This window comes from Nelumbo lutea, chromosome 6 (assembly GCF_056320005.1).
Source record: "Nelumbo lutea isolate HS-2025 chromosome 6, American lotus-T2T, whole genome shotgun sequence".
Lineage (NCBI taxonomy): Eukaryota > Viridiplantae > Streptophyta > Magnoliopsida > Proteales > Nelumbonaceae > Nelumbo > Nelumbo lutea.
Genome location: NC_142689.1, coordinates 41,870,514 through 41,889,357, shown reverse-complemented (window position 1 = coordinate 41,889,357; position 18,844 = coordinate 41,870,514).

Genomic DNA, 18,844 nt, shown 5'->3' with positions numbered 1-18,844 from the left:
ATGAGTAGAACGATTCTGCTTTTCATATATGGTTTTCAAACTATCCAGGATATCGTTGGGCACTTCAATCTGATCGAATTATCTTTGTATCGGATAGTTGAGGGAGGCTATGATGTAGCACAAGGCAAGAGAGTTCTTCTCTTCCCATTCTTGATACTCTCTCCAACGTGCCTCAGAAGCCCTATCACACGGACGATCCAGAGTAAGGTTCTTAGCAACCTTGTTCAATTTCTTGGACGTTAACACCAGCATAAGGTTACCAAATTAGTCAACATAATTTGGGCCCTAAAGTTTGTTATCATCCAACAACTTGGCGAATTGTCCGTTTGCCATTTTTGATAAAAGGTAAGGCAGATTATTAGTCCACAACCTAAATTGATTCATGTTTACTACATAGATATGGCTTTTAATCTATGTTCCATTTCCATTTGTTCATCTCTAAGATTTCCCTCCTATCTCAGTGACGAAGACTGTGAAGTATGTCTCTATAAATGTGGGAAATCACATACATTGCATGGAGCCAATTGTTTCAGCTGCATAACCCCACTACCTTCTGTGAAGGATCATATCCACTCATCTTATGTGCTTTTCCTTTGGCCTCTATTAGACAAGGTTCATTGCCAACACTCCTATCATCTTATGAAACAATCCAACAGAACCAACAGCAAATGGATAGATCAATTTTATGGTGCATCTTCTCATTACTAAAGGACCCATTTTCATGATAATGATGGAAGACCTTTAGAGTTCATCTTATCAATCTCCCTATCACATGCACTTATATTTTTAGGAGGGAACGAATGGTTATGCCCTAGTTTTATTTAGGTCAAACCAAAGTGGCTCCCACTGACTTTCTCAAAGTCAGATTTCAATGGGCCTAAACGGCTAGGGTTCCACACGGTTCCTCTTGGGAAGAAAACTAGTGTGGAGCCCACCATGCAGGGAGATCATCCAATGATCTTATGGACACCATGGCAATGATGTGCATTCAGCCATGGTGTGCATAAGAGCCACTATCGAATTAACATGGGCCAATTGCTTATGTCCCATGTATGTAGCACATCACATCACATACATCACATGTATGAAAAACTACAATTGATCCAATCAATTAAATAACTATAAAACCCATAATTAAAATTTAAAACCTTTTCAGCCCATTTAATGCCCATAATATTATCAAATAATACTATCTATGTATATGGGCTGAACTGCAAAGAGTTGGTCGGCCCATATAGCATTTATGCTAAATTAGGCTAAAGCAGTTTTAACAAATTAAAACCGGGTTTTACAGAGGTGGGCCGAATTGCATCTTGCAATTAGCCATCAAACCCTCGGCCCACAAGGAAATTTTAGCACTGTGAACAACCCCCATTGAACCATAGATTCGGTCAAACTAGTTTGGTCCAATCTAGGTCAAATGGGTCTATTGTTTGGTGTTTAATTCAAGATCCAATTCAAGAAGATGATCAGATAGTAAATACATCTGATAAATGACAATCAACAATCAGAAAAAAAAAGAAAAACAAAATAGTGGGCTATTCCTATGGATCCAAACGTGCAAGAAAAAGATTAGTCGCAGCATGTAGATTTGATTTTTGCAAATTGTAGATTGCAGATTTCTCATCTACACAAGTGTCTTCTCATCCACACAAACTAGCTTCTTCTTCCAATGAAATAAAATAGAAAAAGGCCTAATTTCTCTATTAATTTACATCATAATCAAATCCTATACATTCTATCTAAAAATAAAAAAAAAGAATTATTTATAGACCAAGAATTAATAGAATACAACAGTTGTGCTGATTCATTGTGTCCATAAAAGATTTCAATCTCCACTGCATGAACAATCCAAAATCCAAGAAGTATAAATAGAACATTTCTAAATATATTGCAGATAAATAAAGATTTAATTTTTATATCATTTACCCAAAATCTGGTAACCATTTTCTAGAGAAACTATAATTTGCGCAAACAGGACTGAACAATTCTACCTAGCACTGATACTATTGAAGGAGTGGGAGATCCATCATATGGATGACCGAATCTATAGGAAGGTAGGGCAAAATTTCAAAAACTTATGTCTCTCCCACCCGAGAATTATATTCCCTAATTTAGAAAATTGCATTTTCAATGTTCATTTTTGAATCAAAACCGGACTAGATCTGAAACCAAAAGGGAAGTGAGGGATATACCTAATATGAAGTAAAAAGAACTCCCAACATAGGTGTTCTTGCCCAAAGAGGATTCCAAATTTGCCTCCATTGAAGATGACATAGCGTGTGTTGAGGTAGGATCAACAAGAACCATAATCGATTATAGGAGTCAGGTGTAACATTCCAGTTTTGCCCATCTATCTCCAAGGTCCAGGGCAATATTGGAATTTGGTCCAGTTCAGGGTTTCAAGCAAATTCATACTACATGTACCTCAAGTCTCACCCTAGCAGCTGAGATAAGCCACCCCAACCAACTTGGCGGCACATCAATGTCAGCCTTGGCAGGATAAATCTCCTTAGATCTATCCAATGGTTGTGAAGATTCTAAACTAACACGAGTCTCATAAGTGTCTAGTTTAAGGGTATTACACAGAAACACACCATAATAACATGAATCAATTATGCACTTTAATCATTTACAATAAATGGCATAATGTACATCAATCTGATTAGAGCTAAGGGCATACACTGTCTAACAGAAGAACCTAATCGGATTTCTTTCTTTTCTCATCTGAACAAGATCCAAATGAGGTAAACTATCAAATAGGGTCAATCTCTAAACCCAATGCATCAATTCAGCTCAACTCCAAGGCAAATCTGAGGACAAAATGCTTATCGGTAAGATTCAACTTACTGATAAGTCGGGGGCTAATGTAGGTACATAGTGCTTGCTTAGACCTATAGAGTATGGAAGACACCAAATTGATACTATGTGGATGCTTGCAATTAGTTTGTAGCTCATTGGTCACCTATGATGGACTTACAATGCACCACACACTCGCGATAAACACATTGTTCATCGCACGTTCACGATGGACTTGTACCTGACACGATCCTAAAACAGGTTTTAGTTAAACCTTCGATGAATTCTATATGTGTGTGGTTTTGTGATGAACCCTAGATGCATGTGACTTTTCAATAAACCTCAATCACATGCAGTTTTGCAATGAACTTTGGAAGTATGCAGTCTTACGATAAACCCGAGACCATTACAGAGCTACGGGACATCAGGAACCAGACTTAAATATCAACCTCACGTGCAATTTTAAGTTACATACATGATAAGGTGCCACATAGGTTTAATAAAAGGGATGCCCACTACACAATGATGTCACTAGTGCCACATCGGTTAAATAAGATGCGAAAGGCAATAGAACATGTTGATTATGAGAATCCTCGAGTGAAAGGAAAGTCAACATTTGAGAGATCTCACAAGACACATGGAGAAGCCCTAGCAATGTTCCTTAATGACCGATAGTGAATCTAATATTCTCTTTTCCCATAGAAAATGAGCACTTTTGGCTCCTTCCTTTCAAGACCTTGGGATCCCTCCCTATAAATGACGATTCTCCTCATAACAAAAGCCATTCATTTGACCATTGATTCACTTAATCATTGGATTCCCAGTTCAGCTGTCTTATCACTCTCTTCTGCTCTAGCCTTCTGGTTGATTTTCTACTCTCGTCTTTCCTTTGTCCTTCAAGGAGACCATTCCCACATATCCTAATCACCCCTACCTACATTAGAATCTCTAGTAGCATCCTTCATCACAGAGGATGGCCACCCACAAAATCAACCTTTCACCAATCCCTGAAGAGCACAACACCATCCTAGAAGATACCATCCTAGAAGTTGGAAATTAATACAAGATGGAAACGACTGACCAGGCGACATCATAATTCTCTCAAATAAAGTATATGAATTCGAAACCCGATTTAAAGCTCGGTTGACAAAATCGAGTAGAAGAAAAATGAGATAAGGACCACCCTACAGCTCCTCCTCCAACAGATGACCCAGACTGAACAATCTCCCTTCACTCCAGCCACCGCTTCCCTAACTGCCCCCACTAGCCATCACGCCTCCAACCCTAATCCTATTGCACCAGAACAGCCTATCAGGGCTAACCCCGTGCCCATGCTATCGAGACAACATACCGTCAAACAGTCCAAGGTCCTCCCTCAAGACCCAACAATAGAAGCCCCACTCAGCAGGGATGAGCTGAGAGAATATGTCCAGGGGCTGGTGGTAGAGAGCCGCAACCAGACTTAAGCTTCAATCATCTCTACAAAAACCACACTTCGATCGAATCTTGTACAAGCCCTTTCCCGTTGGTTACACTCCGCCACAATGGTTGCCACAGTACGATAGGCAGAAGGGAAGCCCACAAGAGCATGTATGAAATTCGAGGATGCTATTAGGTCCTTTTCCTTCGATGGGGATCTAAAGGTTCATAAATTTTCAAAGTTCCTGACAGGCCCAACGTATACTTGGTTTGTTAAACTCACTAATGGTAGCATCAACCCATTGGCTAAACTGGCCCAAAGGTTCTCATCGAAGTGGTTCACTTTAGAAAGGAAGCTGACAATGGCTGACTTGCAGAACATGGAGCACCGTGCAGGGGAAGATCTTTTGGTGTATGTTATGCAGTTCTAGAAATTGACCCATTTTGTCTTCCATGACCACACCATGGAGATGGGTTTCATCGAGCAATGTGTATAAGGGATACAACCTGCCTATAGAATAGGCATCAAGAATGTTGAGGTAGAGACATTCAGGTAATTATGGAGGTGCACAGAAAGAACAACGTGCACAGTCAAAAACATCATGACCCAATCCGTGCCGATACTGGGGCAATATGGGAGGAATGAAGCCTACGTAGTGGACCAGAGGCCTCGCAACAACTCAGGGCCCAGGCAGGGGCCTTACTACCAAAACAACACCCAAGGTAAGAAGAACGACTTACTAACCCCTTTTTCTTTCTCCTACACCAAAAAGGAGGTAATAATAATCATGAACAAGTAGGTCGAGATTAGAGTGATCAACTTGCCACCACTACCAGTATGGGTGGATCTAGAGATAGACAAGTGTGGGGGAAGATGGTGCAACTTCCACCAGTCACTGCATCACGACCTGATGGATTGTTTTTCTTTAAGAAGGTTGTTTGTACAAAAAGTAAAACTAGAAGATTTTGTGAAGAGGAACTCCGTGTGAGTAGAAACAGATCCCCTCCCGGGTCATACCCAAGGGGGGAGCATCAATGTAGTGGGAACACTAGGCTAATATCAGCCTGACATGCTGATAAAATATTTGAACAAAACCCGGAGCTTCAACAATTTTTTATTAAGCTTCAACAAGGGTGGGTGGTTTTGAGATGAGAAGGTCCATGGTGGACCCTAGGAGCTCTGTCTACCTGCTTTCTATCCATACATTGAAACTTATGAACATACAGCAAGAGATGGTCAAGGGTTTGCTTATGGAGATGACTGACTTTAATGGGAACGTGTCTATCACAGAAGGGTCTATCAAAATGCAAGTAGTAATCGAGTCATCCCCCATCATGTAGGACTTCCAGGTCATTTCGGGGAGGACCACCTACCATACCCTACTAGGATGGCCTCTAATACACGACCTGGGCTTGGTCCCGTCGATGTACCATCAATACATAAAAGCCAAGAACAAGGGATGTGTGATAAGAATCCTGACAACCAAGGTTCCTTTTGACATGTTAGATGCCTACCTGTAAGATGCGATCTACTACATGGAGCTGGAAGAGGAAGGAGAAACGAGGATAGCCAAAGTAGAGGAACTACAACTACCATACCTTGTGTGGGACGAGCCTTCAACAGCACTGGAAAAGAAGAGAACCAGATGTGTATGGATGACTAGAGATGATGGAAAGAGCTACTACACTATCGTCACAGGTTACGAGGGCAGCAAACCATCGACGGCCAAGAAAGCCATTATTCCTGAGGTATAAGTCTATGGTAATTAAAAGTTATAATTCATTTTATGATATTCTAAGCATGATATGTGTGACCTTATCGCAAGTTATAGTTATTGTCACCAAGTTATTTTCATAATATATGTATATGCTTTTCTTTGGACATATGAGTATACCCGAAGCCATCTTCAAATCACATGATCAAAACAATTGTAAATTTCTCTTAATGAAAATTTAAGTAATGCTTCAACTAGAACTATTTCACTAGATCATTCCTACAAAAAGACATTCTCGTAGTTTCATCACAGAAAGATGCATCGCAACCTGAACAAGTATCACAAACACTAGAGGTACAACAGTGAGATATACTAAATTCATAATTAATAATCAAACCAGAAAATGCTAAGCCTTACTCGTGATGACAGGAACAAAAGGAAAGAACCTTAGAATATTGCAATGAAATCCAAGCACCTCCCAAGTGTATGACGGATTCCATCGATGCGGTAGAAGAACCCTTGGAAGAAATTAACATGGTTGCAGAAGGAATGGAAAAGCGGCCATTGTACATATTAACCAAACTAGGACCCAAAGAAAAGGAAAAGTTGATCACATTGCTGAAAGGTAAGAACCTTTCTTTATCGCAAAATACTAGGGCCCGTTTGAAAAGTGGACTGATCTATGTGCATTTTCACAAAGTTCCAAGATGTATTCTCTTGGGTCGTACGACTAGATATCGGGTTTGGACCTAGCCCTTGTCAGACACCCCTTATGTATAGATCCCAAGTTCAAGACTATAAAGCAACCTCAAAGGGTCTTTAAGCCAGAAGTAGCCCTAAAGATTAAAGAAAAACTCATGTGAATCCTAAAATCAGGGTTCATCAAACCTATAGCACACCCTCAATGGCTAGCCAACATAGTGCCAGTCAAGAAGAAGAACAAACAATTCAGGTCAATATCTTAAGTTTAGTTGTCTAGTCAAGTTCCTAGGACATGACTATAAACTAAGTTCCTCCAACCTTATTGTAGATGTTGTGTCAAATTTTAGGGACCTGAACAAAGCCTGTCCCAAATATGAGTTTCCCCTACCAAACAAGGAAGTCTTGATAGATTCGACAACAATAAATCAGCTTTTCTTCTTCCTAGATGCATACAGCAAGTACAATCAGATTTTTATGGACCCCACGGATGTGCCTCACATAGCCTTTAGGACGCCAATTAGGAACTTCTATTACAAGATGATGTTGTTTGGCTTGAAAAATGTCGAGACCACATATCAAAGGGCAATGGCAAGTGTCCTCCATGACATGATACAGAAGGAGATTGAGTGTTATGTGGATGACATAGTGGTTAAGGAAAAAAAGCAGGAAGATCACCCTGATGTATTAAGAAAAGTGTTCAGTCAGTGTCAAGCTTTCAACCTGAGGGTTAACCCCTTAAATAACAAAATAAAACAAATGTTATAATGAAAATATAATAATAAGTAAAAGAAAATAATAAAAAATAAAAAATAAAAAACATAAAAATTGATAAAGTAGATTCCCCTTTATGTTGGCTTGTTTTGGTGCTTCATTTTTGTTATCATAATTGTTTATTTGTGATTGCTTGCTTGAGGTACCATATAGGCCCCACCTATTGGACCTGGGAGAGGGGTGGCTAAGCCCTTCCCTCTCCCATCTGAGTCTTACTCAAACTGGTGTAGGTAGTACCTAGGCTTTGGAGTCACTATTTGATAAAAATAACTTTGATACCATTCTCGGAGGTCCCATCACCTCTATTTCCTTAAAGTCTGTGGTCCCTAAGTTATGAACCCCTTTTAATTTCTAGATTTCTTTCTTCATTTTTTCCATTTCCTTCCTCATAAGATCATTTTCAAGTGATGTTGGCTTGATTGGGAAGATAGACTAAGAGACATGAAGGTCTTCCTCTTCAAAGTCGTCGACTTGGTTATGTTGTACCAGAAGTGAATATGAACGGGGTAGGAATCCCACTAGTGGTGCGGATGGTCAAGGTTTGAGCTTGGGGGTTGGTATCATTTCTTTTTGAGAGTGAACCCACCTGAATGGACATTTCTAAAAGCTTTTCTTGAAGACAGAAAAATGTTAGAGATAGTAGTTGGTGTAATGATCTCTACATTGGTCATATCTTATTGCCCTGAACCCTCTGAGGTCATGCCTTCTGTTGCCATGGTGCGGGTGAAGGACAGGGTTACAATTCCATTGGTCCTCGTGTTGGTTGAGTGGGTCTAAAAACTATTCACTATTTTCATGAAAGATGATGAATTTGATTTTCAGCATTTGATGAGTTAATTTGATGAATGGTATATTTTCCTTATGTGTTCAACTAGTATTTTAGTGAGACAATAATGCCCCCCCAAAAAAAGGATGTTTCTTCATTAATGTTCAATACATCCACTTTTTGTTCAGCAAAAAGAAACTTCCTTCCTTAAATCCAACTCTTCTATTTCCATTTGTCATTTTTACATGATGAACTCTCTTATTTGCTTCCATATACAATCGTTGTGTCTCCCAATCCTTACCTCCTACTCTTCATTTATCCTACCGGTGTGTCCGGAAGCGTGTCATTAACCACTTCGAAACTCCAGTTTCAATATTTATAAATTTTCAATTCTCAAAATAACAACAAAACGTAGTTAGTGGTGAGAAAGGGGTCATATCAACAGGAAAGTGGAAAATTTTGTTACGTACTACAATCCAGACAAAATAACAAGATTTGAGATTGTAGAAACACAAAATTTAATTAACTGAACTGAAATCCATAAAAATAAAATTCTAACAATGTTGAAAGCAAAAACTGCAGAAAAATAAATAAATAACATAAATGAAAAAACTAAATAAAAAATCTGCAACTCGATCAAATGTAGCAGTCTCTGGATCAATCCTTTGACCCTTGAACTCCTCAAGCTAGGCCTTTCGTCTTACCTGCCGAATTTCAGATCTACAGAAAGGAAGACAAGAACTAAGTTTGATAAAAATAAATTGCAAAAATAAAATAAAAACTAGAAATTAAAGAACAGAGAATAAAAACATGCATAAAAAGTAAATCTAAAACTATGGGAATCTTGTTGGGATTCGGATCCAGAGGTGGCATTAGTGGCTAGGCGAACTACAAGCAGGAACCCCTCCTCTTGCCTAGGTGTTCTCCTCTTCCTCTACCCTTGAACTTCTCAAGATCAGCCTTCTGTCTTACTTGGGGGCACAATTCAACCTAAAAGAAAACAAAGAAAACAAAAGGGATAGTTGATCGAATCCAGTGGCGGTAGTTGCAGATTGGCTGGATTGCTTAGAGGAACCTGTCCTGACAAGATCTGGGCATCATTTCCTTCTACAACCCTTGAACTCCTCAAGAAACCTTAGCCTTGTGAACTGGGTGAATTGACCAACCCCTTATCAAGGGCACTTTGGGTCCTTTATATAGAGAACGGTGGACATAACTAGGAAAGGTGAGATAGGTAGGGCTGAGAATGAAGGGTTAGAATTGTTCTAAGGCTAAAAAGAGGAGTAGAGGGCACCCAACATTATGTAGGGCTGAGATATGGGCACCCAATATTATGTAGGGCTGAGATATGGGCACCCAGAATGGAGGGTGCAGATTTGGGCGCCTATAGCTGGAGAAAGGTGATTGGTCTATCTGATGTAGCACCCAAAGGTGATTAGTTGAGGTTTAAGGAGTGAGGTGTAAGGCTATGATGCTATTTAGGGAGAGATCTAAGGGTATGAGAGGTTGCTAAGGCTTGGATGGTTGAGATTTGAGGTTAGAAGAGAGTGGAGGGTGGAGATTCGTTAGCCTAGTGTGGCTAGGGTTTGTTAGAGGTGAAAAGAATGAGTGGGGAGGCACCCTAGGGTTTTTAAAGGAGAGGGGAGCATGCTAATACAGTAGGAGTGGTGCCTATCTGGGTTTGGCAAAGAAGCACCCTCCTATGCACAGTTTTTCACAGAAATATCCCCTCTCATAGTTGGAATTCACACCAACTTCCCAAAAATTGCATTTCAGCCTTGAAACCTCCCAAGTTTTCCCCAGGATTTGCACAGGGACCCTCAGAGGTCACAATATTGAATTTAACTAGGAAAATGGCACATTTTGACTATTCTAAGGCCTAAAATACTCTTGAAATGATGCCCTTAAGGTGTGATAATTCTGTAAATTAAAGAACGGAAAATAAAAACATGCGTAAAAAGTAAATCTAAAACTATTGGAAACTGGTTGGGGTCCAAATCCAGAGGTGGCAGTAGTGGCTACGCGAACTAGAAGCAGGAACCCCTCCTCTTGCATGGGTGTTCTCCTCTTCCTCTAAACTTGAACTTCTCAAGAACAGCCTTCCGTCTTACCTGGGGGAAGAATCCAACCAAAAATAACATAAAAGAAAATAAAGAAAACAAAAGGAATGGCTAATAAAATCTAGTGGTGGTAGCTACAAATTGGTTAGACTGTTTGTAGGAACCCCTCCTAACAAAGACTGGGCGTCCTTCCCTTCTACAACCCTTAAACACCTCAAGAATCCTTAGCCTTGTGAACTGGATGAATTGACCAACCCCTTCTCAAGGGCCCCTCGAGTCCTTATTATAGAGAAGGGTGGACAAAACTAGGATTAGAGAGAAAGAGAGGGGCAGCAGCTAGGTTATTGAAGAAATATGGGCACCTTAGGGTTGAGAATGGAGGATTAGGATTGTTCTAAGGAGATGCTAAGGCTGAAAAAAGGAGGGAGCACCCAATATTATGTAGGGCTGAGATTTGGTCATCCAGAATGGAGGGAGCAAATTTGGGCGCCTAGAATGGAGGAATGTGACTGGTTGGTGTGATGTGGCGCCCTAAGGTCATTGGTTGAGGTTTAAAGAGTGAGGTGCAAGGCTAGTGATGAGGGCAGATTTGGCCCTCTAATGACATTGTGACATGTGGCATCTCGGAACAGCTGGGTGACACCCGGAACCACTTAGGCAATAACGTACCTTAGCCAAGATGATGGCGACCTGGCACAAGCGCCAACCTAGTAACCTGGCATAGGCGCTGACCTGGCGACCTCGACCACAATTCAGGTCGGCAAGAAGCACCTCATCCAAGGCCGACCTGCAGCACCTCATCACTAGCCGAAGTGACCATGACGCAAGGAGCGACCTCCCTCGAAGGCGTGTCGGCCTAATTGAGGTCCAGGTGGCGACCTGCGAGACATGCTCACCAAAAAATTTGGCATGCCTATCCCAACACTCCCATGATCCTTGGAAGTTGGCCCATGTACCGAACATTTCAGAGGGTGGTCAACGTGCATGGAGGTTGCCTCTGGGAATCTCGGACCACTTAGACGACCTCGTAGAAATCTCGGATGCGGTGCGTAAAGCCCATGCCAAACAATGCCTATATAAAGGCACCAACCCCAATGGCAAAGGGGGTGGGGCAAGTAAGCATATTCTAGCTCTCATACTTTATGATTTTTAGCTAGCAATCTACTATGGGAGTACTGACTTAAGCATCGGAGCGACCTCGCCGGGTTAGCCACCTTGGGTCCTCTGACATTGATTCCTTGCAGGTCTCTAAAGAACTACGAACCTCAACAATCAATCTAGCTCGCCACCAGTCAACTTGGCCCTCTGTCCAGCTTGAAACCTAATATGCAGCTCGGCCCTCTAGTCATCTCGGCACCTAGTCCACTACCATCTCAGCCTGGTTAGCTCAGCATCCAGGTCCTCACCTAGCAAAATTTTCCACTGCGCCCTCTGAGTCATCAGCCACTTGAAAGCAGACTGAATGACGAGGTACTTAGCACAAAAAATTGATGCATCAACTAGGATGCTATCTAGGGAGAGATCTAAGAGTATGAGGGGCTGCTAAGGCTTGGATGGTTGAGATTAGAGGTTAGGAGAGAGTGAAGGGCGGAGATTTGATAGCCTAGGGCGGCTAGGGTTTGTTAGAGGTAAAAAGAATGAATGGGGAGGTGCCCTAGCATTTGTTAAGGAGAGGGGAGTATGCCAATATAGTAGGAGGGGCACCTATCTGGGTTTGGCAGATAGAAGCGCCCTCTTATGCTCTGTTTTTCACAGAAACACCACATCTCTCAGCTAGAATTCACACCAGCTTCTCAAAAATTGCATTTCAACACTGAAACTTCCCTAGTTTTCCCCAGGATTTGCATAGGGACCCTCAGAGATCACAATATTGAATTTAATTGGGAAAATGGCACATTTTGACTATTCTAAAGCCTAAAATACCCTTGAAATGATGCCCTTAAGGCATCAAAATACAGAGTTTTCACACCCCCGAATTTGATCATTGCTAGTACCTTACCAACATAGCCTTAAAATCCTACTGAATATAAAAAGAAGGCATTCCCATAGCAAGATCATCCTTGACAAAATCAGCCAAGTATCCTAATTCCAGAATTCTCGAACTTTGTATAGATTAGTATTGGGATTAAGGGGTAAAACTATCTTGCTTTGAATATTTTAGAAACTTAGCTTAAAAATATTTTATACTCTTCCATTTGTAGTTTGTTAAGAAAATCTGAGATTGATTTTAAACAGGTATTCTTCTTACAATTTCTGACTATGAATTTCTACCGTTGAACTTTGAGAGGCACACTTATTTTTATTGCTACCTTCCACCGTTTAACACGAATCTTGACACTTGCCTTAAGTGAAGAGACCCGGTTACTAAGTGTTAAGTGATTGTCTTTGGCCATTCCCTTTTCCATTTGAGGCAAATCTCGATAGTTGACTTAGGTGAAGAGACCTGGTTACTAAGTCCAGGGTGTCCATTAACCTTTTATTTTTTTTGGAAACACTATTCAGGGGTAGCCCATTGTCTCTAATGACTTGAAGAATCTTTGTCTAATTTCTCAATCTTTCTCTTCTTATTTTGCTAGGGGCTAACAAGGAAGTATTTTCTAACTTCTAAACGGTTTCGACAATATTCAAATAAGACTAATTTTGACTCCTATTACTTGCTACCATCTTCTACAAAATTCAATATTCTTCTATCAGTTTCCTTAACTTTTTCTGTTTGGGAATCTCTTTTAATGGAAAAACTTAAAATTTTCTCAGTAAAATTTTTAGTTTTGCATTTCTAAAGGCTTAACTCTCATTATTATTATTATTATTTCTTTTTCTTCAATTTTTCTCTCTCTTTCCTCACCCCCCGACTTAACTGCCATTGCCCCCAATGATGCAAAAGGGACTTGGGTCAAAGGGAACAATCAAGAGGTAAGGATTCAATACAGGTTCAGGATCTATCAACTGGTCTCGAATCAAGAAAACAAAAACTCTAATCCTAAAAGCAAAAGCAATTGAAAATTACGTTGGGTTACCTCCCAACTAGTGCTAAGTTTAACGTCTTTAGCCAGACGCATTCACTCACTTCTCATATCTACACTCCTAGACTCACTTTCTTTCTTACATAGATAGGGCTCAGGTTGGGCTAACTAAAGGGTAAACAGAGCATCTACAAGGTTGTCCACTACCTCTACCATGAACTCATCTTCTCCTAGGTTTGGATACTTAGTGGCACTAAAGACATTTAATCAGACTTTCTGCTTCCCAAATGTAATGTCCATTTCTCCTAATTTACAGTTGATGTTTGCATTGCCAATAGCTAGAAACGGATATCCTAAGATTATCAAGTTATGGTTCAGTTCCTTGGTTGGTGTCATGTCTAGGATGATAAAATCCGTTGGAAAGTAACAATCCTCTACTCTGATAATGATGTCCTCAATAACACCTTGAGGACTCTTGACTGACCGATCACCTAGTTGTAGAATTACCAGGATAAGTTTTAACTCTCTGATCTTGAACCTTTTAGAAATAATAGAGGGGAGCAAATTTACACTGGCCCCAAGATCCGATCGAAAGTGATTCCAGAGTTGACATAATTTCTTCTACACTGATGTTTTCAAATTTCTTTTTCTCATGTGTCCTATAAAATCCTCCCACTCCTTAAGGTCATAATAGCCTAGGCATTTTCAAACTGAGGATTGTTAGGAGGTGGTTGAATCTTCTGTGGAGGAAAACTCGGTGGCTGATTTCAAGGGTTTGCAACCGATTGACTCAGTAGTTGCCCTACTTCTCTCCTCACATTAGCTTTGGCTAGCTGTCCTATTTGGCTCTCTAATCTAGCAATAGACTGCTGCTGAGTTAGATTCATCTGTTGGAACCACATGAATTTGTCATCAACTATACTAGTCTGAGGAGGTTGTGGGTAAACCTGATAAGGTTGGACCGGCTGGTTCCTAGGGTAAGTTTGCTAGAATTGGCTTTACACTTGTGGCCTATAAAAATGTTGGGCATGGAGTTAGATGGATGGTACTGCTAGTATTGTGTGTTAGGTTGATGTGTCCTCCAAGAAAGGTTAGGGTGATTTCTCCACCCAGGGTTGTAAGTATTTGAAAATGGGTCATTATTGGAACTCGAGAAACTCTAGGTTGTCTGAACTTGTTCTTGGATAAATGGTGGAAACTAGACCGCCATTGGACAATCATCAACTTGGTGGGCCAGGCTAGCACAAATGGAACAAACATCAGGATAAGGTGTAGATGGAGCCAGTTACTAGTTATATGTGAAGAATTGATCAAACTTTTGGGCTAGAACATCTACCTTGTCCATTTTTCTAATGATTGCATTCAGGTCCATTCTTGCCTCGGGTTCTATACGGTTCCTAACTTCGTAGAGCCCTGCCCTCTTTGAAGGTCTGACCGACCTCTCATAGTTATACAATGATGCGTTATTGATGGAATTTTCACTCAATATTTTGAAAATAGCATATGCTTCATCCTCACATAAAAGGCTTGGACAATTTGCCACTAGGACAAGCCATGGTGTGTGCTCTCTCTCAACAACTCTTTCATTCTCTCCCAGGACTCGTGAATTTGTTCACCCAGTGTCTAGGTGAATCTAGTGATGGCTCTTATTATGGTGTTGGTTCATCCTATAGGGTAGAACTCTCTAAGGAATTCTTGCTGCATTTCTATGCAATTTCTAATAGGTCTCCCTATAATTCCCAACCAATGCTTGGCCTTGTCTTTCAAGGAGAAGGGGAAAAGAGTTAATCTAAGGGCATCGTCATTAAAGTTTTGGATCCTTATAGTGGAGCAGATTTCCAAAAACTCATCTATGTGTTTGTATGGGTCCTTACTCGGGTAATCATAGAAAGAGGAAAGCATCTAAATTGTGCTTGATTTAATCTCATACTGCAAGGCTTCGGTATCCGGCAATTGTATGTAGGATGAAGAGTTATATTGGGTTGGAGTGAAATACTCCGTCAGCATTCTAGGCTATTCATCATCGATCCCAGCCATTTGTTTGCGTTGCTGGTGATGGAGGTATCTCTCTATCTCAGGTATGGGTTCTACTATTTCTCTCCTTAGACATCTCCTTCCCAGCATACAACTCAAAAGTCCCTTTTTCTTCTTTTTTTCTAAAATTTTAGTTTTAATTTCAAATTTAGATTTTGAAATTAAAATTCTGAAATTTATACTCAAATTTGAATTTTTAATTTTTAATTTTTTCTTTTTTTAGAAATTTTAAATTTAAATTCAAATTTTAATTTTGAAATTTAAATTCCTGAAATTTAAATTCAAATTTGAATTTTTAATTTTTTTTTTTAAATGCAAGCCTTTCACACATGACCTAGGGGATGACCTAAGGTTTCCTAAACTAGTGGTTCAACTAATGTGAATCCTCTTAGGTTCACTTGGAATTATACCATTTCCTTTGGTTAGTCAAGTAAGAGGTGGGGATATGGGAGGCTCCCCTTGCTCTCGCAAGGACCTAATTAAGTAACCAAAAAACCCACTTAGGCTTAGCCAATTAACCTCTTTCCTTAAATACCAACCGCCGGTTATGGAAAGTAATCACAAGCTTCCCTAAACTTTAGCACACTTTTGAACCAAATGTGTGGGGCCCCTAAAGGATCTTGCTATCGAAAATTTAAATTAAGGTTTAGGGTGAATTGCACGTGAAAGGGTGGTGGTTTTTGGGCTAAGGAAGGGTGATGAAATCCCCACCTTATCTTATTTAAATTGGATTGCCCTTAAATGGATTAACGAAAAAATACAATAAACAAAAAATATGCAACTAGTTAAAATGCATGAACAGTTATCTCTAATATGCAATTCAGCAATTTAACATAAAATAATAAAACAAACTAATTCAGCAAAGGGAACAATTAAAAAATGAAAAACCCTAACGCATTAACAACTAACAAGATAATTTCAGCAATTAAAAAATCCAGTATGATGCATTCTCTAGAACATATTAAACCCTAAATGTTGGAATGCAAATGCATTTTGAAATTCAAAATTTGAAATTTAAATTTTTTAATTTAAATTTGAAATTTAAATTTTGTAATTTAAATTCAAAATTCAAATTCATATTCAAATTCAAATTCAAATTTTTAAATTTAAACTCGAATTCAGAATTTTGAATAATTACCTAATTAACAATTAATTACCCGATTAAATAACTAATTAATGGAAGAAACAAATAATTACAGAAAACAGAAAAATAAAGGAACTAATTTTGCAAAAAATTAAAACTACAGAAATGAAGATAAAGAAGGGACATCGCTACTCTAAAGATTAAACAGAAAATAAAAAAATAAGAGTATGCAGCAATAAAAATCCAAGAAATGAAATGAGTTTCTAATCTGAAAATAAAGAAAACATAGAACCTAACAATCCTAAATAGAAATCTAGTTTGCTTAAGAAATGAAAACAAAGATAAAAACTATACCTAAGGACGAAACAAAAGAAAAAATAAATAAATCAGATCTATCAATAAATAAAAATAATTAACTAAGAATTTGAAAACACTACTTTACCAAAAAGAATTTGAAAATAAAAACAAAAAAATAGGATTAAATTGGGATGGCTACACCTGAATCACAATCCCAATTTCCCTTCACTTCTCTTTTCTTTAGCAATTTGGTAATGCTCCATGATGGAGGGTGATTTTACTCGACCTCTTGAGACAGTGACATGTGGACATGACTCAGCACAAGTAACAGCTCAGCACCACAGCCTGACCGCGACTAAGTAACGAGCCCACAGGGCAGCTCGCTATGTCACAGCTCGCCATAGGGTGAGCTCGCTATAGCGCGAGCTCGAGGATCCCCAATGTACTGAAAGGGAATACTCCAAAATAAGTCTATCCCAGCTCACAAGCTAGGATAACCAGTTTGCTCCAACACTTAGGCAGAAAAACTGCCCTAAGAGTAACCTCAAGAGGAATCACCTTGAAGTAGCCCTGGGAGCTCGCTACAAGGTAGCTTGCAACAGAATAGCTCACTACAAGGCAGCTCGCTACGGGATAGCTCACTACAAGGTAACTCGCTACTAAGTGACGCGATGTTATCAGGAAGCTTCTATCTAACAAGACCGTACCCGTCAGACTGCACCACGTCTCCTCATTGACGGCGGAGTCCCTGCCAACCCGACAGAATGCACCCATGTCTCTCAATAGATGGTGGTGTATCTGTCCTCCCGGGACGTGTCACTCATCCGATTGGGTAGTACTTTGCAACGGTTACTCACACAGCCCTGGAAGATAACGGCTACGACAGAGGTCCAGTGGCAGTTACACCCGATTTGACAAGAACACTCATATTTAAGAGCCCTATGGTCGAAGGGGAAAAGGTATCTTGAACATCTTGAACATCTTTAGTATATCTGAACTCTCTCTCGAGCTCATCTTGAGCATTCAGTGATCTAGCGTGACCTGCACTCTTAGCCTTCTTTGCACTCTTTACTACTTTCTCCAGCGTTCTAACTTAAGCATTAGAGTATTCCCATCGGGCAAGTCCCTGGGAATCCTTCACCGTCTTCTTCTCAGGTACCGTCCTTCACCAGCTAGGAGCCAATCAGCTGCCAGCTAGGAGTCTGCTTGTCCTCAAGCAAAGACATCAGCCATAAACTTAACATTCCCCCCTTCTGTTCTCACCATTTACCTGGTGAACTTTTTAAGATAGAAATGCATTGAGTAGTCGGGGAACTTTTGTAAGTGCTCAACTCTTATTCTTGTAAATTACCATTTAAGATATGTATCAGATCCAAGGAAAGGAGAATATGAATTTCCTCATAGTCTAGCCTTCACTCCTAATTCATATATAAATCAGCTCCTTAATTGTCAAGGTTAATGATCAAATTTCACTAAGTTTCACATCTATAACTAAATCTCAATGAGAGTTCAACTTTAGAGTGCCCCTTTGAACCTCGGTTGTCACCACAATTACTTATTTCTAAGGGTGAGTGCATCTTATGCTCCATCTCACCCTTTTCTTCTTTTTTTTTTTTTTCTTTTTTCGGTGTGAGTGCATTTTATGCTCCATCTCACACACTTTTCTCTCCTTTTTTTTTTTTTTTTTTTTTTTTTTTTTTTTTTTGGTGTGAGTGCATCTTATGCTCCATCTCACACTGGTCACTTACTTGAGGTAGGACTCATGTTCTGAGCTGCTAGTTTTACTATTCAACTCAAAATAGCGGAGTCAATTTGGGCTTTTGTCCTTCTTTGCAATTATTGACCCTCAAGAATTAGCACTTCAGATGTGCACTAGCTCTCTTGACCATTAACCATGAAATCAAGGGCTTCCATAAACATGAAGATAGTTAGGGCTAGTCATGCTGAAAAGCATATTCAGCTCCCCTTTTCTCATGCATATATCAAATTGGGTCATTCACAAGAATAAAAACTTAACAAGTACATCAGTCTCCCTCAACTCATTGAATTCCTTCTTAAAAATCATCAAATAAATAGTAATGAACTTGAGGGGTTCCAGTCTTTTTTTTTTGGTGATGTCATTGCCTGCATATGTGTGTTGGGGTGAATGAGGTGCATGGTTTCAGCCCCCATACCCTTGCCTCGGGCTCACTCCCCCACACTTAAGATGAACATTGTCCTCAATGTTCCTAGTG